The following is a 22,491-nucleotide window of genomic DNA, read 5'->3' as shown; positions in this document are numbered from 1 at the left end:
TTCCTTTCAAGTCCTAGTAATAGACTGCTACTTCTTTCCCTGAACATTTGGATGACCAGAAAAATAGTTAACACTAATGGCATCCTTACTGCCATCTGAATCGATACAAATGGGATAATTTACACCTCCAAAGCATCATTTCAGCTTTTCTGCAAAATCAGCAAACATGACTTAATTGGTTTGGTTCTAACCACGTTTTCCAAAGCTTTCTCCATAAAGTAGCTCAATTTGTTTTCCTCATAAAGCATAAACTGCCAAAATTGTGGCCAAATGTTTTCCTCAAATTTTCAAAATCAAAGGGGATATGCCTGCAGGAAATCCTTTTTTTACGAAAATAATCACATTCCATGAAAATGCTAAATGCATTTCAGAAATGAGTAATCTACTATCACTGGCTTACAGAAAGACATGATCACCTACGCAAGAGCTTTCAAATGACTGGAATAAGATACAATCCTGTATTCATGGAACATCCTGAAGTCTTCCAGAGCTGATGATAAGATGAATAATAGCAATACGAATGATGCACTGCTATTTTTTCATTACTGAGTAATTCGCTTTAGAAGTCATTAGGTAATTTGGATTTAAAATGAGATGCTGAGCTGCTCTTGCTACTATTTTTTTTTTAAGTTTCAGATTCCTGACTTCAGCCAATAGTTATGTAATACTGTAAAAGCAGATCCTTCTGGTTTCCAAGAATAGTTTTACTGAGTATACAGTTAACTAAACAAGAGAACCCAGCGGTTCTGCAAATGACATACTGCTGATAATTTTTTATTCTTTCTCCAGTGAACATGATTATTTCACCAATAAACCTTACTAACTGATGTCCAGTGCAACACTGCGAAAATAAAGACTGCAAGTAATACTTTGCTGGTGCTCTTGATTGTGCACCATAATGTTCTGCTACATTACCTGCTGCAGAAAATTAAATTATATGCTTACTTTAATCTTCTCACCTGCCAACACTGGAAAGAAGGCTATTACATGGAAGAAGTTAATTTATATCAAAGGTTATTATTAAGGGCAGATTGGCAAAACAAACCGCAATTACCATTTTATTGGCTTTCATTAAAAAAAGAAAACAGAAGAGTATCCATTACTACCAAGTACTCTATGGCTTAGCTCAGTAATTTTGCTCTTTAAGCTTGCAAACAGGCAACATAAATGTATCGATGTAAATTCAGTTACCATGTCAATTTCCTTTAAGCCAAACATTGTGATCCCACCACCCGAAGGTATTGAGAAAGCTCTTGTAGAACACCTCCAACAGCCCAGCCGGGAGCACAGCAGCTCAACAAAGTGAGGAGGAGTCAGGGATCTTTGCAAGTGATGCAAGTTCTCAAAGAAAACTCCTGGACCACCCTCAGCAACAGGATTATCTCTTTGGATCTACCTGATTCTTATTCAAATAACTGAAAAGCAAGGGTAAAATCCAAACAGGCCCATCCTTTCTGAGCCTATGCTCTTCCATGTCAAGTCAAACTGAACCCCTGTACACAAATAAGGAGCAACCTATTCAAAGACCACTCTTCTGATACTTGTGCTGGATCTCTATTTGTTCAGTACAGGAAAAATCAACTTATATCACTTTTGCAAAATGGAAGTATGGAGAAGAATGTTGGTCCTCCACAGGACTATGTTTTAAAAAATCCTTTATAATGGTAAAGTAAAAAAGAAAATAAGTAAATTATCAACTCAACTACTGTGACATAACCAATATAAAATTAATCATATTAAAAATATAAGCATTTTAATTGCAAATATCTGTGTAATCTTACAAAAAGACAAAACTGGAAGAGTCAAGTGCAGCACAGCAGGACAGAACTGCTCCACTTGATCAGCATGGAAAATTGCATTAATAGCAGAAGAAAGACTCGACAGACAAAACAGCATTCAAGAAGCTGCATTATTTTTAAAACACCAGTTTACTTGTCTTTCTGAATTGATAGATCTTTAAAGAACTAGCATCTCAAATCCCTAAGGTGATCAACCTAGTGCTAAGATACATCAGTCTGTCAGTAAAAATGAGAACTGTTTCTCAATGACATGTCTGAGTTTCTAATTTTTTGAAGGAGCAGATTTCAAGTGTGTAACAAACAGCTCCACCTACTGTCCCTGAAGCAGAGAAAGCATCTCCCAGATCTACATTTCCAGGGTGTGGCAAGTACAAGAGATTTCTTACCATGCCCTTCCACCCTGCCCCTTTGCAATGAAGCACGATGTCTGAAAAACAAGAATATCAAAGAAAGAAAAAGAGACCCAGTCATGTAAAATCCTACTATGAAGTTCTTCAGATGTCCTTTAGGCAAATGAAGGTCCCCATCCCAGTCAGAAAAAGTGTAAGAAACCCACTCAGACACAGACCCTCCCACTCAGCTCCTGACACAGTGCACTAGAACAGAAGGGAAAGATGCTCCCCAGCAGGTCTTGCTGTCTTGACGTCTTGCATAAATAGCTGATTCTCACCACCATTGTTTGTCTCCCAGTGAGAACCTGTCTGAAAAACACCAAAGCATTACATAGGCCAAATCAAAGTCTGACACTGCTTGTTGTGGATTTTTTTTCTGATTTTTGAAAATGCAAGATTCTTGTGTCTGAAAAGGAGTGTATCCAGCAATAGGAGATGACTGCCAGCTCGAGCTTGGACCTTCTGTATTGACACGCGGAGCAATGCTGTACCAATCCCTACCAAATCAAGGGGCAAAAATTGACATGATCAGTTCCTACAGTCTCACAGTTGCTCAGCTGTTTTGATGCATTGGTCAGACTTCAATTCAGCTTTCTTTGAGTAAGACTCTCCTTTGTAAACAAATCAATTATCAATGGAGAAGAAAGAAAGACTGTACTTCCTTCTCTTTTAAGAATCACAAAAACATTAAAATACTACAGCAATACGGTACTCAGAAAAGCACAATTTGTGATCTTTAAGCTTCAAACTACAGTTTACAACTCATGTAACTCTTCAAAGATGAAAATAATTTTATTCAACTTAACATTTTAAAAGTTGCCTGTTTTAAATTACCAGTAACTTAACATACACAAAATTAACACAGATACTACTATATGCTCTATAGGACAGTCAGTGTTCTTATGCTCCAAGTTAAATCAGAATAGTCCACCTGCAACTCCTACCCCATTCAGCCGCTTTAAGCACCTTTGAAAAAACTTAGATATAACCTGCTTGTGAAAAAGCAGAGCATAAGTTGCATGCCCAGCTCTTTGGGAAACATCATGACACTGCCCAATTGCAGTGTCCTGGCAGCATTCATGATCCTCGGGTGGGAAAATACCACTAGATTTGTAACCATAACTGGATGTTTGAAATTATTGTGAATTAAGATGGATAAAATGAAGGGAAGGGAAGGGAAGGGAAGGGAAGGGAAGGGAAGGGAAGGGAAGGGAAGGGAAGGGAAGGGAAGGGAAGGGAAGGGAAGGGAAGGGAGGGAAGGGAAGGGAAGGGAAGGGAAGGGAAGGGAAGGGAAGGGAAGGGAAGGGAAGGGAAGGGAAGGGAAGGGAAGGGAAGGGAAGGGAAGGGAAGGGAAGGGAAGGGAAGGGAAGGGAAGGGAAGGGAAGGGAAGGGAAGGGAAGGGAAGGGAAGGGAATTGTGAAGTTCTTGTGGATTTTTTTGCTTGATCTTCAAATTTTTCTAATAACATATAATTAGGATGATTCAAATGAATCACAATGAAGTTAACTTTTGCTCATATGAACCAACTGTCATGAAGAGTCACGTCAACTGATTGTATTACATTTAGTAAAGGGAAAAGTTGTGTTGGGAATTTAAAAATAATCCTGCCTCATTTGATTGTACAGGGTCACACTGGAGTAACAATGTTAGAGGAGAGAGCTGCACACAGCAGAACTCAGAGTAGCAACACATGGCTTCTCTTTCGCAGTCTTGTCACCTTCGCCCAAAGCCCCAGGCTGGATTACGAGGCACACTCCTTCACCCTGATGTTAACTGCTCCTAATAATGTCACCTGCCAAATGTGAAGCCATCAAATGCAAGGCTTACAGCCCAGAATAAAAACCAGCAATGAACATACCAAGATCCTCATCCCAGCAATCTTTCTCTGTCTCACCCTGACTGGAGTCTGCTTTAGCTCCTAAATTGAGGATCTGTCAGTGTATCAAGTAGATGGCACTATAAGCTTTGGCTGAGTAGCAGTGGGGTGTATGCTCAAAAGGTGTATATTGCAGTAACAGCACAGTTTAGAAGGATGTATACACTAAAAAAACCGAACTCTTAGGAAAAAGCAGCGAAACCTTCTGGTCCTTTGCATGGGATGCTGGCCAGATGAATAAGTGCAGTTACACACAGCACACTGCTGCCAAAACTGTCAAAAACAGAAACTGCAAGTTTAAGATTGTAATTTTTTGTAAATACAGACTTAGTCAATAAATATGAAAACTTCTCCTATGAGGAGGAATTTATATTAAATATCTTGTTTAACATCTTTGTCCTTAACTATTAGGATAGTAAGTGGAAATGTGTCCATTTCAAGGAAGTTACAATTCTTCACATTTCCCAGCAGTGCAAACATAGTTGGCTGAAGCCAGGCTTCACATCAGGCATTCACAAGGACTGTTCTGCCTTGAGTTATGCCTTGCTATGACAGCACTCCGCTTACCCACTATTATCTAACCCCTCTCAAGAACACTGAGACACTTGAGAACTATGTTGATAGGTGGAAGCTGGACACCTTGCTTCACATTCATCAACACTACACTGTGGAGTTCAAGCTGACTTTAAGAGGGTGGCCAGTACCATCCACACATGCTGGGCAGCACAGACCCCCACCAAAAGCAGTGCCCATAAATACAATGGTGCACTGACACTAAATTCCATGCAATTTCTGCTACTTTGCAAGCAGAGATACCTGAGTTAGCTATAACACTGGGCAGCTGTACTTGAACTGATATGACTGCAGTGAAATCAGTTTTCCTGATTCCATCTTCTTCTGATTTTCACATCCAGTAAGACAGAAAAGCTACAGTTATTCATTCACTTAAGCTACTTAATATTTGTGTTATAGACCACTGCAAAATAAAAGCTCAGCAAATTCAGCAGCAAAAAATCCCAACAATTTAACAACTCAGCTGTAAGGAAGCAGAACAGGTTTTGGGTATTTGCTTTTGAGACAAAGACTTTCACAGAGCACATCTCCAAGTCACTGCATATGTGATCAAGTTTCCTTAATGTCTACCCTGAACCATGAACTATCACCTTTGCTGTACCAGAGAAAACAAATGGATTATCCTCCTTTCAAAAAGTACAATTAGAAAACACCCAAGATCCAGGGGTATGATGTATCAGTGTCCAGCAAGAAAGTTCACACAACCTGTCTCTTACAGCCCTTTGGACCCTGTGATTGATGCAATCCCAAGCAAAGCCTTAGCACCACTGAAATAAAAATAGCTGTTGCAATTAAAACTAATGTTAGCAATCTTAGTTTTGCATGCATCTCAGTTTGTGGGCCAATCCTCATTTTGTTCTTATGGATACACTAGGTAAATTCTGTATTTCTTTAGATGAATAAAATGTGAAATACTGTAAAATCCTGGCAAACACTATGTCTAAAACTCAGTGAAACACACAGCCAGACACACAAAACATATTTAAAAAACTAATGTTATTTCATCTCTTTTTTGTTATGTCCTCTTCTGCTCGGTACAATAAAGCAACTCAGTAAAGGTGCCTTAACACTGAATTTAGGTTGGTTTTATGAGAGAATTTATTAATTAGAAGCAACAAGCTATCACATTCTGATCTCATATTTCCTTTCATCATAGACTTTTATTCTCACATATTTTAAAATGATTAGCTGCATAATTCCAACATCCTCAAAAATGCAAAAATATGAGACAAAAACATTGTGGAAAAAGAAAACATACTCAGCACCAAGAACAGTGTGCATAAAATTACTTACTTTGTTATTGGCACTTTATTATTAAAAGAAAGAATGAAAGCTCTGCTCTACTGAAAAAAGTAGCTGTTCAGATGCCAAGGCTTAATAGCTCCATATGTCTCATCAAGTAAAAATTCTGAGTTTATTAAATTTCAGCGGGGAAAAAGAAGTTCCTAGCAGAGTCAAAGTCATGCCTTTTTCTTCCTAAGAAAAAGACCACCCTGGCTGCCTCTAGACATGCCATCCTAAGAAGGGTCTGAGTATAGGGTAACCCAATACCTAGATACGGTCCATTAGACCATGAGAGTGAGCTTTTCTAGGTTTCCTCAACAGAAGCATTACTCCTGATTAACAACAACAAAAAAGGCTTTCCCCCAATTCCTTACATATGCAATGGCAATAAATTTGAACATATTAAAGAAACTAAATTCTAACAAGTGGGTATGATGGGGATTTGAGCCATTGGAGAATTTTGTTGGTTTTTTTTTTTTTTTTTTTTTATTATATAAAGCAGCAACTTGAGAACAATTCTCAATTTCAAAGAAGTCTGTACTGCAATACAGTGGAGATATACGCAGCGAGGTGCAGCGCTGTAAGTTCATGTAGATAGCCAGCTGTCAACAACCATCATTTGCTCTTGGCCTGGACTAGAAGGACAAATTGCCTGGGAAAGAACTGTGCACAGATTACTAACAGACTCCATGCCTAGTGATCACTGACATTATGAAGTTATATTGTGATATGACCACAGTTTACATCTTACCAGTGTATTTCAGAACACAGTAAAATACTGCTTGTACTTCACAGGTTAAAGAAAAGATCATGGCATGATCAGTGGTTAGGTAAGAAAACATTGCCCGTCTTTTGGTGCTGGATACCTTAAAACTTCATCCAACTAATTTTCCATATCAAGACATTTTACTACCGGGAGCTTTGGCTGTAACTACTTGCAACCTTGGTTGCTGCAGGTGTATTAAGACTGAAAAAATAATGCGAAACAAAAGAGACTAAATTAATTGTTTCATTGATTATTTGTAGATCATTGTATTTCATCAAACCAAACTCTAAGCTTTCGTGGCTGATGGACAAGAGGATATTAAGTTATAAAAAGCATGTAGGTCAAAATTTGACACTTTTCTCACCAAATAATATGGCCATACAGTATCTGGGCACCTTGTACTCACCTGTACTTCCACTCCTCCCCCTCCTTTTCTTTTTAACTACAAGATTGTTTTTACTCAAATTTCAAAACATGGAATTTCAAACAACTTTTGAATACAAATTTTCTCAGTTATCTCCAGTGTCCTACCTCCTGTCATTTGTTCTACTAAAGGGCAGCTGACTAAAAGTGCTTTGAGCTAAGATCAAGGCAGCTGAGATGTCTGTCTTGATGCTTCACCTGACACACTGAGACAGAGAAATTTATGCTTTTTGAAGACGTGTGTGTCAGGCAGCCAGTCACCCTACATTACTTAAGGTGAATTATGGCAAATTGGGCAAGGAAGGGTTTTCATGAGAACATTTAGTTCATACCTCCTGCCCAAGGCTGATTCACTTACATCTATACAGCTCCTAGTGAATACTTCCTTATTCCAAAACACTGCTAGAAATGGAGATCTTGTCGTTTTTGCAGGTAAGCACTACAGGTCTCACTACCCTCAACATTTAATGTTGCTTCTCATTGTGAACCCTCACTTCAATTTAAACACATTAATTCATAATCTAACACCAGCTGTTTATCCCCTCTCTTATTCCAATAATTTTTTACTTATTTGGTCTGTGCACTACACATCAGCCTGATTATGCTAGGCTGCAAGACCTCTGAAGTATTTCAGATGCATTCTTTGGTGCACACTGCATTTATTTCACCTGTCTAATTGAGGTTTCTTTGTGTTGCAGAGCTGCTGTTCAATAAGCATTCAGGCTAAGAGCTGTGGGAGATGCACACCTACTGAAAGAGTTCCTGTCACTTTCCCCATAAATCAGAAATGGTCAAATGAGGAAAAGGGAAGAACACACATGCTTATGTTTTCTAATTCAATACACGCTGACCTTCCTTCTTCTCATGTGACAGTCAGGGATTGTTCATCCTTTTCTCAGGAGTACATGCCACTGCCTTTCACACCTTACTAAGCATCTGCCAAAACAAGTTTTGTATCTACAAAACTGTGAAAGGTAGTAGCTTGCATAATACGCCATAGGAGATACAGTGAATTAAGTTAAAATACTGGGGAAAGTACCTGCTTTCTGTAAGCTTAACAATCAGGTCCATAACGCACAAACTTTAAAACCCCATCTTCTATTTTCTCCTCCACCCCATGTTCTAAAGGCCACAATGGAAAGTAAAATGCACAATAGATTTCATCTACTTACTTATTGTCTGTACAAGGGCTAGTAGTACATGATAAACATGTAATGAGGTTGGAATTAGGACAATTTAACCTCTTTTACTCAAGTGTACACATTATAAACATCCATCAGTTTAACAAGACTAATCTTTACAAAGGAAGACAGGCATGGATATGAGATGGTCTATTAAAAATTAACATCATACTTTTTACATAATGAAATATGAAAAGTTTTTTGAAATCCAACAAATCTTTCTGTAACTAAAATTCACTACTTCTGCTATTTCTACCATATCAACCATAAAATTAGCCTTTATCCTATTTTTATGTACTCTGAAGATATTGCTTTACATTTTGTATTATGCACCTCACTGACTCACTCATTTGATCATCTTTTGAACACAAAGTGAAAACATGTCTTGAGTAAATCACACAAATAGAATTATTCTGAAGCAATTTCACCCAGGCTGAAACCACAAGACACAGAATTGTAGGAGAAGAGGTCAAAAAGTACAATACTTAACATGCAAAAGCTTTCCTGTAAATAGAAAGCAGTTTAGGGCTAACAAAGTGAGATCACCCATCAGGCACTGAAACCTGCAGTAGAAATGAATGCTAGGTGAAAATGGATAACACTGAAACACTACAATCTAAGTCAATGATGTGCCATCAGTCTTAAAGAGATGGAGTTCTCACAGCTACTTTCCATCTTAAAACAGTCAGGAATAATAACTCAAGATCTCTCCAAAGCCTAGAGTTCCTACTTATCCAAATTGATCAGATTTTTCAGGAAAGTCTGTAGTATTCTAACTTATCAAAAGCAGCAATCAAGATGCATCCACCCTCTGTTACTTCATTTATTCAACATCTCAATTAAGCAACTGAAAATTCTTATTTAAGATAATTAAAATACAGAATGGCATAGCATCAGGAATAGAGGAAATCTACAATAGGAAGTTGCAATCTTTTTACACTTTATCTTAGAAGATGTTTCCTCAGGTAGCTGACTGAGTTCAGGTTACTCTTATTTTTCTTGCACTGAAATTTCCCAAGAAAGATTCTTACTTTCACCCTGGTCTGACACTGCAAAAAAAAAGAGCACAAGTCTCATGAAATTTCTTGTATCACACAAAAATGGAATTAGGTTTTAACCTTTGGAGGGATGAACACTGCCTGTCTGTGATTCTTTAAAATTCATACTCCCCACACTCTCTCATCTCCAGAGTTTGAATAAAACTTGCTTTAATAGTCTTAATGCTGCCTGAGTCTTGTCATACAGCAAACTGCTACACAATGTTAATCAAACCCATGTATCTTTAATTTTTGATAGAGGTAAAACATTCAATAATAAAGTGGCAGAGATGAAAAGCTTTTTCTTTGCTTCTCACTACTCTACACCTATAATTACTCATGACAGCTTCAGTTAAATGAATTTCAATAAAAAAAGGTCAAGCCATAAAGGCCTAATTAATTTTACAAATGCTCAGCAGGATAAACTAAAATTTCTCTGGAGAATTAGAGAACCTGAAAGGACTAATTAAGAATGAGAATATGATGTGGTAGCTCACAATTATGGAATTTTTTTTTCATGCATTTTCATTTTCATCTAAACTTGTTGGAACACACCTCAAATATTTCATTGAGTTGCAGCTACAAAGTAAGCCAAAAATGTTGAAAGGTCACAGAGAAACTATTATTTTCCCACTTCATTTATCTCCACTTCTGAAACTAAATATTTAAATATTCAAATTGTTTATATATCTATAACTATATCTATATGTAGGGCAGAGTAGGGCAACTAGCAGGTTTTACCAGTGTTCAGTTCTCTAGTTTTCCAATATAGGGGCGTTTACTTGTATAGCTTCCAAAAATAAATATCTATATAAAATTTAGACCATTTTAAGTGAACACCCTGAGAGAGGTACACTAGAAAGCCACAGAATGATTTAAAATATATTCTGAAAAATAATCTGTTTTATTTCAAGATAGTCCTCCTCTGCTTTCATCCAAAAACGAAGGAAACAAACAATCTGCAGCATACATTGGCATGATACGTTCAAAGCACATACAGGGACCTATAAAATTCCAGCTATCCTGTATAAAGAGAAAAGCTTGGGGGAAAAATAAATCTTATCACAATCCTAAAGTGGTAAAAACTTCAATGCAAGTTCCAAAAACACTGAAATTTGTGTTTTACTCCAGAATTCCATGGTACATGTTGTTCAGCACTTCAGGCCACCTATGTCAAGTGCATCTTTTGATACTGTCTGTTAAGAGAATGGAGTGAGATAAACCCACAAAATCCACTTAGCAGTCACCTGTTTCACAATGAGAGTGAATAGGATTACACAATACATATAGTTCTACTTTGTATGGAGGGGACATGTGATACCCTGTGGACACAGACTGTTCTGCCAACAGAGGCAAACAGAACAGTAATTACAATTAACTGCATTTTTTTCCATTGGATGGATTACTACACACATCAGCTCCCAACAAAGGGAAAATTGATTTTTATACAACAGAATAAATACCATGCCATAGAATAGGGTAAAATATTGTTATTTAAATAACAAAAGAGATTGGAACTTATTGTGGGATTTTTGTTGTTTGGTTGGGTTTTTTAATCTGCTTTCGAAGAATCTTATATTGTTTTCACATGCCAAAAGTATACATTTCAGCTCAAGGTGGTAAGTCTAAGGCTCCACACCATCACTGAAAACACAGTATCTATTAAGTAATCACAGTAATACTGCCAGTAAGGAAAAAACACCCCCCCCACACAAATCAGCATGCCCTCATTTGATAACCTTTCAGACATTTTCATCTTCTTTAAAACAGTGTTAAGCTGTAGCCAATCACTCACAAGTGCAGAGATTACTCATAACACCCAGATACAGAAATATACAAAATTACTTCTGAAATTACACATTGCTTTAGCAACTCTTAAACTTGTGGTCATTTGCTGAATGACCTTGCAACCCTTTACATGATGAATCTGCTCCTGCCCTTATGAGACAAATATACAGTTCCATGAACCCTGAATATGTGGATGTTGTTGATGCCATACAGGAATAAGCAATCTCTCAAATTTCATTATATAAAGCACTTCTGGTGAGCTTCAGACTTCTTTCCTTTCAAATTGCTTGGAGAGAAAAAATGAAGTCTCATTTTATTTTCAGCAGCCACTTTGTAGATAGTCTCCTCACCACCACTAAGACAGAATAATAATTTTTCAAGAAATGCTACTTTACTTTTAACATATAGAAATAAGCCTTAGGGCTTGCATTAATCTCCCAGACACACTTACACAGTGTTCTTTCATTAAGTATCTCACAAGCATACACTGGCATCATTTTTTCTGAGAGGGAAAAAAAAGAAAAGGTGCTTCTATTAAAGGTATCCACTTTTAATAAGAACAGGCTCAAACCCTTGTGGTCTGGCTATTTAGGGCAGATTTTTTTCACTTCCATGCAAATGAGTAAAAATATTGGTAACATTTGGGCAAGAAATATAAATCTCCTATAGAAATAAACTTCAGCTATTCCTTATTTAAAGGACCTTTAAAAATATTCTATTTATATAATCACACATTCAAGCAAGTTCAAAAATCTTAAGCTACATTTATGAAGACATGGAAGTATGGAAATTTATCTGACTTGATAACAAAATTTAAGGCTTCTGTGACAATCCCTTTAAATTTACATACTGGAATGTCTCTCAGAGAGGTAGAGGGCATTTAATCATCTTTTATGGGGGCAGGTATTTTTCTCCATTATCAAGACAGTAACCAGTTTAGAGATGCAGAATTGGCAAGAACCAGAAAATGGGCCCAGCAGGGCAATACCTACAAGGGTGGGAAGGCTGAGTTGCCTCAGTACAGGATACTCAGTGTAGCCCACAGTGTGTTTAGAGCAGCTTTTCTGATGCCTGTTCCTTCCACATGTGCACAAGAGATCCTCTCTTGCACAGGAGCTGTTCCTTTTTTCAGGGTTGAAGAGGTCACAGATTCATCTTCACAAAGTCCTTCCTGAATATATCTGGGCTTCAACTACATCACCTTACTAGCCTCAGTCTCCAGCTTTGAAATGGGACCATTTGGGAAATAATAAAGGTTTCTTGGGTTCTCCAAGGCCACAGTGATACAGACTGTAACTTGCCTGAGTAAGGCAGACACCCCACTCAGCCACATCTCATGGAGATGAAAAACTACACCAGAGGCAAGACAGAACCTAAAACAACCTTAAAGCAAACACATACCTAGATGGAATGAATTGCAAAATAGAAAACCTAACTAAACAATTTTTGTTCAAATGCAAGAGAGCAAAATTCTCCAAAATATAGATAGTAAAGATAGTAACATTTTAATTTTCCTGATCTTTTGTGGTGCTTAGTGAGGGTTTACATGCTTTTTGTTCCATCACTTTCTGTCAATATGTAAAGGCTGATTCTGCATTGACTTGCTTAGCAGTAGAGCTTTGTGAAACCAAAATAAGGTATTGTTGCTGTGTTTTGCTTCCTCATTGAACACTTGAGGGTCTTCAGCCTTTTGAGTGCTTTATGTACAAACATGTAAACCAAGAGGAATGCTCAACACTTGAACATGAAATACAACTCACTGGTACCTATATATAAAGCAGCTTTGATTTTTCAGGGAAAGTAATCACAAATAATAGAACTTGGCAGCTTGAATTATTAACATCCTCTGCTAACCAATGAAGTGGAAAAAAGATCATGGAGTTAGCATACCGATTACTACATTAGATACTCCGTACTTTATGCCCCACAAAAACTATGAAATCTTACCACTGTCATTAGTCCACTTAAAAACTACTGAAAGTGTGCTGAACTTTATGCAAATGTCATCTTAATAAGGCAAATATGATCATCTGAATTTGGGATGTTGCGTACTGTAAAATATCTACTTTGCAGAGAAAATGAGACCTCCTATTATGTTCAATAATAAGTTATCATACAGTTTAGTTTATTATTAGATCTCACCTTTTTTGTTGTTTTTGGACAGCATAGCATGTAATGAAAACTTATATCTGAGTTGTGATACTCCTAATAACTGTGGAAAGAGAGCTAATTTATAGGATGTGACACTTCCGTACAGCAATGTAAGCATCTAAATGTCCATGTAAATATGGGCTTTGGCATATGACTGGGTCCAAAATTCTGCATGTGATTTATTTTAAACTGTTTTCCTAAACTAACATAAAATCTTCTCAGCTTGGGAGATACTCCTTTGCATATTTCCAAAATATCCATCGATAGTGCCAGCTGTCCCACAAAAAGGAAAAACAGAGTCAGGGTAATGTACATGTCCTAGATAACACAAGAATGAATTCAGCTGTAAAAACAGCCTGTTCTAGGATGCAGTTTTATTTCCACATTTGCCATTAGGAAACCTTTTGTTTCTTTCAGTAGGAAACATCCAAAATACCTAACAACTCAGAAGTTATTAACATGACAAACTCAGGAAAAAAAAAGCTGTGGAAATGTAATTATGTATATTAAACAGTGCTGGCCTATCAGGTACATAACATGTATTTTTTAATATTGCTTAACTGCAATTCCATTCTCTTGGGTAACCAAAAACACGCATCTGAAAAATTTAACTGGGAGAAGAGAATTAGAATCTTTAAACAATTGCTAGAATCTTTACTGCATATTCTTTAAAACATTTGTTTAGTTAACCAGCATGTTATCCCATTGCCTCCCTTCACTACAGTTAGCCATCACAATCTTTTGTCATTTGGGGATCTAGTCAACGATCAAAGTTACGAAATTGGAGTTTAAAGTATTAAAAACATTAGTAAGTATTGATTTTCTTATTCACAAAACTGTGTCACATTACGATCGGTCCAGGAGGGCCAGTTTGAAACTGTGTGTTTGCACAGCTCACAGCGTGTGTTCTCTCTGTCACTGAGGCCTTTGACAGTGAGGAATATCCTGTACTAGGCACTCTATATATGTAGAGTAAAAAACTTCTAACTGCGCTGCTAACTGGCCTTGCCTGCCCTGCCTGCTTAGGCAAAGCACTGAGAAACAAAGAGAATTAACTTGCCAAGACTCACACAACCACTTGGTCACAGGGGTCACAATGTTCTTCCAGCTCTCCCAAGACCAGAGCTGCCTTGTTCCTGGGTCACATTGTCCCTTGTCACAGAGATTATCTTCCCCAAGGAAGGCACATTATGAACGAAATAGGTGCACAGAACACAAGCCCTGCAAGCACTTTAAAGCCTGGCAGTATTAGGCAAACAGCTGGGATGCTCTGCAGGCATTAATTTTCTTCCCTAATGAAAAAAGTTTATTTCAACTTGTGCCTGTGTCCTTATCTCTAAATTAAATGAGGAAACAGCCTCTTTTCTGCTGGTTTCCAAGTCTCTTTGATCTTATGATTACATACATTGCTGGTTACTTGCCATTATATAGAGTCTGAATAATGTATATTGGTGCTAGATAGCTCTGAGTACCCTATGTACTCGGCAATAATGAAAAGCTACTTTTTCTATAAGAGGAATCTTAGGAGTGGTTCAAAAATCTTGGGAAGGAGAGGAAGAACATATAAAGCTGTCCCACAGTAATTCCATGCTTGCTCCATGTCTGCATCGCCATAAATCACACAGGGGTGCACAGGGCAGAAACAAGAAGACAAGAAATAAGGCAAAAAAGAACTGCACATGGACCTTACCGAAGACATACCTGGCTCACTCCTTCTTCCTCCTCCATAGTTCACAGGAAGGATGCAGGAGGATGGAGGACCTCAACGTTCACAGTCCTGAACCATTCTCCCACCCAGGGAGCTCACCATTGCACTTCAGTCTAAAACATTTTCAACCTTAAGGGACAAAACCACCTTTACAAAAGCTAGACTTCTGACACCTTTGTCTTTTAGGAAATTTTGTCCATTTTGGCTTTACCATAGTCATTTGCTTGCTCACTTTTTTTCCTGTACCACAGACCTCTGAAGAGATGGGGATGCACTACATACCAGGACATGTGGCAAAACAGTAAGAAATATTCACTCCCCTTTATTCAAAGCAGTGGATCCACCCTACCTTTACTTCAGACTTGCATTTCCTTGTTCCTCCTCTATATCAAGCTGATGGCACACAACCCCCCCCTCCCCGCCATTCTAGTGTGGTTCCAAGCCATGTCAGGTAAAGCTGCTGTGCAGCAGAGTGATAGCTAACCCCTTTACTACCATTGTAAAAACTGATCTCAGTTAAATTAAATCCCTGATAACACTTTCCTGTCTAGAAACTTCAACATTTTGGTTCTTCTCCTCCCAATCAACATTACAGTGAATACTTTGGACAGTTACATGTGGGTTGACCCAGACAATGCTGACATTCCAGACTTACAGAAGTCTGAAAATAAGAACAGCTACTCATCTTAGAGAAAGGGGAAAAAAAAAGAAAAAAAGAGAAAAAAGAGATCTGCAGCTAAACACATCTAAAATGAAACAAATCTGAAATTCTTTCAGCTTTAATAATCTTTATTCCACTATGTTCCTTTTTATGCCTTGCAGTTAACAAATAAATTCAGAACACAGAACAAATAGAAACGTTAAATATTAATTTTCAAAATACCAATTACTCCACTATCATGATAGCTAAGATGAAAAATTTATATGATAATATAAAGGGAAAAAATGTTATGCGTCAAAAATCCAAAGGAAAGTTAGCTTTTATAGTGGGGTTTTTAATGGTTTCTTTCTTTGTTATAAAAGCATCAAGCAATATATCACAATTTTTTACATTCTAAGCTTGGCTCTACCTGCTTTTACATCCCTAATGCACCAGGTCTCTAAAGGATGCTTATTTATGACACTTTCATTAGGAGGGTACAAATATAGATACACTAGAAATTTAAGATTCAGAATATGCACAATTTCACAAACAAGCAGTGCTATTCAGGACCTTGAAATGAAAGCAGTACATAAAAATAGATCTGAAACAGAGACAGGCAAAACAGGCTACTTCTGCAAATGATGTACTGTGACTTCTCTGTGCACACATACACACATTTAAAGGGGTAGAAAAAAACATACTTTCTGGCCTGTTTCAACCAGTTATTGAAAGGATTTATTATTTATACTTCTGAAGTCCAAAGGACAGCACCATCATTATTACAACACAGGTCCCTCAGCCACATATTTTGCGTTCTGTTCTACAGTGTGGAAAATAGTACCTTGGAAATGCTTGTTTCAGGATGATTATGCAGAGGAAAGGCAAGCTGGGAGCCTGAACTAAGGCCTGGCCACCAGAGGTTGTGACCGGCACTATGGAAAGCTCCTCTGCAACATCTGACAAGTCACTTCTTGTCTTCTGGCCTCCACTTGTCTTCTGACCTGAACCCCTAATTTTACCTGGCTATCCTAAAGTCTCAGGGACACATAAAAGGCTGCACAGAGTAGAGTATGCAGATGCTATGCAATTGAAGATGAAGTACATACTAAAGTGAAATAGATATATAGACAAAGTTTATCAAAGATAAACTGGTGTTTATCAAAGATTACAAAGCATTAAAAGTAAACAGGAAGATGTAATGCAGACAGGGAAGCAGCTGCTAGCCACAGAAAGGGGCTAAGTCCTTGCACAAATAGCATGCAGCCAGCTTCTGACATTCAAAACCAGCAACACATTGTTTCCAGACTGGGGAATTACATTGATTCAAACAGCTTTCTTTAAACTCACAGTGGTATCCAGCCAAATACCTATCACCTTCAGCAAGAGGGGATTGAAACAGTTTCCTGAGCCTAGCAAGAGGCTGCTGAAAATACAGAAAACCACTCTTATTTCCTGAGGCTATGTGTTAAAATGTCAGTTGTAAAGAATCTTTTTACACACTAACGTGGTTGCATAATTTAATTATATACAGATTCTGATATCATTAACTATTAATTAAATCATGCAGACAAGTGAATTTTGCTTGCAGGCAAGCTATCTTTCCCCAAACTATAATTAACTAAAACATTATCAAATAAAAGCTGCAGAAACAAAATGATCTGTGTTCACCGCTGCTGTGTTTTCCTATAGTCATAAAGGTGATACTTCATAATCCCAGCATACTAATTAGCAGTATGGTGATATAGAAAGAAATCATCTTTTGCAAAGACAACTTCATTGGGTCAGAGTAAAGCCAATACAAACTACGGGATCCATTCAAGACACAAACATCTCAAAAAAAAGGACGGCAAAACTTTATTTTCTAAATCTGAATTAAAGGGAATACAAAGAAATCATCCTGGTCTTCAACATTTTTCACAGTGGAATACACAGAGATCAAAGTACACAGCAAGTGTACTTTCAGAAGAAAGCTGTCTCTGCAGGACCTCCCAAAAAATTTGAAATAGTTTTAATCAAAAGTACATTTCATAAAATACACAAGGACACAACCCACACACACTCTTTACATGATGGAGGTCAGTGGGAAAAGGAAGGAGTATGAACATAATGAAGAATGACGAAGTGGAGGTAGGTTTTCCAGGGTAGTATCGAAAGCAATCCACTTCCTTGAGTTAAATGTTTAAGTGCCTTCAAGGGCCAAGCCTGACTGTGTATTTTGAGTAGTTGAAGTTGAGTAGTTGAAAGCTGTGCACACAAATTTGACTATCCCATTCAGAAAAAACATTTTGAAGATTGAGACTCCTTCTCTAAAAATCCTTGAAGAGTTTATGAAAAGGAAAAAAAAAAAAAGCACAAAGCATTCTGTGGGAAGAATGAACCCTTTTGTGAGCAAATCTGATGTTTAATAATGTAAAGAGAACATGCAGCTATATTGGATATCCCTTAGTATGCATCAAAACCCATATAAGTTAAAGAAAATCATCAGCTAGAATTTGATGAGGCAATTTAAGCACCAAAGTCTATAGTACAGTCAAACCCAGCATACTTTTTAACTTTTCATAAGCCAGAAGACCTTGGCACCTGACTGCCATTTAATGCCTTTGTCCTTACTTACTTCAGTGTTGGGATACTACATAGTCCATATGATCCAGGGTCAGATTTCACTCAGATAAAAATGATGATGTGATCACTGATAATCACTACCTGCAATGGCAGGGAGCTCCATGTGTTGAGCACAGCCTTCAACTACTCAAAATACACAGTCAGGCTTGGCCCTTCAAAGGCACTTAGACATTTAACTCAAGGAAATCAATGGAAGGAACTCAAGTATCTCCAAAGGATGTGGGACAAACAGATTTCCCCAAGGTCAGACATCAAAGTTTTCTGTATAAACTCCACCTCATCTCTGGTCACAGGATTTTCTACCTTTTTTGTGAGACCGCTGGTGCAAACCAGGCTCCTCAAGGCAAATGTAAGGACTGAGGAGTTTTCATGAGCATGACAAACATGGAAGCAAAATTGCTTCAGAGTTCAGAGGGTCTCCCATATTACCTCACTATATAATTCAGCATTGTACCCATTTGAATGAATGGGGTGATGTAGATTAGTCAGTCAGTTTTATAAATAATATAGTTATTAGCAGGCAACCCAGCTTCTAACACAACAAAGAAACCATGGCAACAGTTCAATTCCTTTACTCTGTCCTATCTGTGCAATCAACCTATAGCAAAATCTAACCTAATCAGCTTCCCTTACGGAATTTCCATTTACTGCATCTGAGAGAAAAAGCTGTTTTTACAAGAGTTTATTACAGCAAGAACTAACTCTGAGCTTTTCAGTGACCTTCAAAAAAAGCTTCTCATTTACCTCTTAATGAAAACTTTACAAAACTTTACAAACATTTTGATGGCATTTATAAAAAACAGTAAAAATGAAGTGGAACTGTGTGCTGCAGAGTCTTGACAATAAGAAATACAGATGCTGAATGGATTGGCCTATAGACAAAGGGTAGCTGTCAACACACCCCTCAAAATGGGAAGAGATTAAGTGGCACTGCCAGCTGTTCACTGTTAATTAATGAAGTTGAAGAAAGAATATGTTTGTTTGCAGATGACAAAGGCATTCAGAAGAAACTCAGAATAATTGAGATTGCTGGTAAACTGGCTGAAGAAATTCAGTAAGGGACAAATCCAAGGCTGGAGACTTACACAGAGAGAATCAACAGTGCAAATACAGGATAAAGACAGTGATGGAGCAGTCCCAAAATAGCTGAATACAAGGCAACAATGTTTTCAATACTACAGCAAAACCACAAAGCATTGACAGACTAACAACCTGAAAAACACGTGAAATATCCCCGCTTTACATAAGTAAGGTCTCAGGTGAGCTTCTTAAACTGGGGTAAGGTACTCTTTTTCAGCAATATAGGCACCAAGCAAATACAGTCAGCAGCAGCAACTGGAATGATCTGAGATCTAGAAATAAATAATATTAAAATGAACATCTACCTAATAAAAATTATTAAACCTAGAAAAATGGGCTGATTTCCAAAGGTTCCTTCTATGTCTTTTCATCTTTCTTAAAATTAAATGCTCACAATATGTATTTGGCATATTTTTAAAAGACTGAAATTCACAGGCAGGGAAAGGAATAAAAAGGAAATAAGCAGATTGGGTGGAGGGTGCAGAACATAACAAAGAGACATGGCCATGGAAATTCAGGACAATCCTGATTCAAGGACACTGTCATTTGCCAATAGAATTCTTCTATTTAAAAATGGGAATGTTTTCACATTAACTCCTTTCATTACTGCTGTGAGCCACAGCAGACAGACCCAGATGAGGTTTTCTAGCCCCCAATTTCCAGAATGGTTTGTGAAATAAACATAGTTATTTCTTATTAACATGTCCTTTGCTTTTAAAATACATCATTCTTCAGAATAAAACTCCACATCCAAACATATTTTCATAAAAATTTCTTTTTTCCTCAGGTACATCCTGAAAGTTTATAATTTCTGAGGTGAATAAAATGGAATTGTGTAATAAATATAGCAGCTCTCTCTCCTGTCTTTTAATAGAAAAAGAAGGCATCCATCATCACTCACAGATTTAAGGTATCTCTAAGAACACATCAGCCGTATGCTGACAGGTACACCTGGGTAGGTTTTTTTTCTATCTCTCATACTTAACCAGCCAAGTGAAGCCTTCATCTCATTTCAAAAATTAGTTGAGCATCCAAGCATTAGGATGGTGTGTATAGTAAGGAAAATGACTGAGCAAGTATGTGAAATAAACTAACTACAATAAACAATGCTTCACTCAGAGGTAAACTGAGAAATTATTGATGAACCTTGTCTGATTTGCTGCCTCTGAAAATGTCAACGTCAACCCTTGGAGTCGCTTTGTAAAGTAAAAATGTAAATTGTATTTACATTTGAAAAGTAACTCCAGTTTTGAAGTGGCAATATAAAAAGTTTACTACTTACATTTCACTATATTTTAAATGCAAATATTGCAAACTAGTAGGAGGGCACTCCATACACTGGGCAAAACATTTTTTTCCCATTTATCAAACATCACACTACATAACTTCAATGAATCTTTTTCCATGTCAGTGGTTTTGCATTCAGTATTCCAAAGTGACACAAGACACAGTTGACTGACTTCTGATAACATTCCTAGATAGTCTTAAAGGTTGTATTTTGAATACTTTAGAATATATCCAGATTTCAAAATACACATGACTTCTAGGATGACTTGACTCGGCACCAAAGATTCTTTCACAGTAGTTTGTGAATTGCTATAATAACATTTCCTTCAGTTAACTTAATAATTGTGTTTGTAGATGGGTGAAAAAGCAAATTTGTTTAGATGTATTTTTTCCAACTTGTTCACTGTTCTTTTTGCCATAGTAAAAGATATCCTTACTTTAATCCAGACAAATGAAGCATAATTTATGACTGGAGCATGTTATAGGTGTGAGAAAATAAATAGAAAACATTTCATTACATACTGAAATGCCAAACAGAAGGTGAATTCAAACTGACAGACTAGTCTTTAATTTTCATTGGAATAGTTATATTTGGAAATCTGTGTTTTGATTAATTTTGTCTTTGTCGTCTGCAAAATATCCTAATTAATGCAATGAAAGAATCATATTTAACTACAAGGGTTCAGCTGAGACACAGCATCAGACTTAGAACAGGCACATTTTGGAAACTGTCTAGGATCAGCTTTGACAAACCAAAAAAAAAAAAAAAAAATCAGCAGACTACATCTGTAAATCTCAGCTATTTTATCTTTCTCTCTTGCACTGTTCCCAAATTAGCATCACCGAGAAATCTCCCTTGAAAATACTACAAACTAAAGCATATCCATTTGGAAATTACTGCTTTTGTGAACAAGAAGGAGAATCCTCATGGAATAAACTATTTCCATTTAACTTCTTTATTTTAACATGACTTTTCTTTAAAAAATTAAACCCTTACACACATAATTCCTAGCCATTGCTTCCAGCATTTTGGTACTCTGTTGTCAACAAGCAAAATCAACCTCCATGCTCTTAATTTCTGTCTGATTTTGTGCCCTTAACTCTTTTCTTCAATTCCAACACAATTGCTATGCTTTTATCAACAAAAAAACATCCATATCCCTGTGTTCAGTGCCTTGTATATTACCAATTTGGTAACAGTGGTTTGGTTTTTTCATGCTGGAATAGTCAAAATGTTGAACGAGTATCTTTTCTCTCTTTCTCTGCATGGATAAAGTCCAAATTAAATAAGGGCCACAATCTGCTAAAGCCTCTGGAATCAGCAACAGTATTAAAATTACTGATTTCTGTATTATTTCAAAGAGTTAGAAATACACTATCCTCTCTAACATCTGTGAATTCACATTTGCAATACAACAGTATACTGGCAACTGCTGCTTATAGAAGAGAAAAAAGGAAGAAACAGTACAGGGGGATTGTCCTCAGAACCAACTGATGCCTTAAGTTTTAGCTTTTATATTTTTTAGATTCTCTGCTGCTTTAGTGTGTCATTCTGAGCTTCATATTAAGTGTTGGTAGGCTCTCTTCACAGAGTAGGTAGACAAAACAATTCCTTTTCTAGCTTGGGTCCAAGGACAATCTGTACAAATTTCAAGCCCAAGAGCGTAAGCAAGAGGGAACTGAATAGAGAAAACAAGAAGGATGGGACTTCATAATCTAAAGCTGTAATTGGACAATTAACTCCAATAGGCAAATGAACCAAAACTTATCAAAGTAAGAGACCTCGTGACTGATCATCCATTTTGTGACTATTTTGAGTTCATCTTGGGTGTAGTCCTGGCTGAGCTCTTATACTGCCCAAAGTCTATCCATTGAGGTCTT

At 37.2% G+C, this 22,491-nt stretch overlaps 1 protein-coding gene across 5 annotated transcripts in view; it reads right to left on the bottom strand.

The window, feature by feature from the left end:
- The window catches only part of MYRIP (myosin VIIA and Rab interacting protein), a 195,057-nt gene that overhangs the window by 135,007 nt on the left and 37,559 nt on the right, over window positions 1-22,491 (bottom strand). The gene's annotated exons all lie outside the window — the stretch shown is intronic.

Source organism: Vidua chalybeata, chromosome 1, assembly GCF_026979565.1.
Source record: "Vidua chalybeata isolate OUT-0048 chromosome 1, bVidCha1 merged haplotype, whole genome shotgun sequence".
Classification (NCBI taxonomy): domain Eukaryota; kingdom Metazoa; phylum Chordata; class Aves; order Passeriformes; family Viduidae; genus Vidua; species Vidua chalybeata.
The sequence above is the reverse complement of the archived record's forward strand: the minus strand, read 5'-3'. Positions and strand labels throughout refer to the sequence as shown.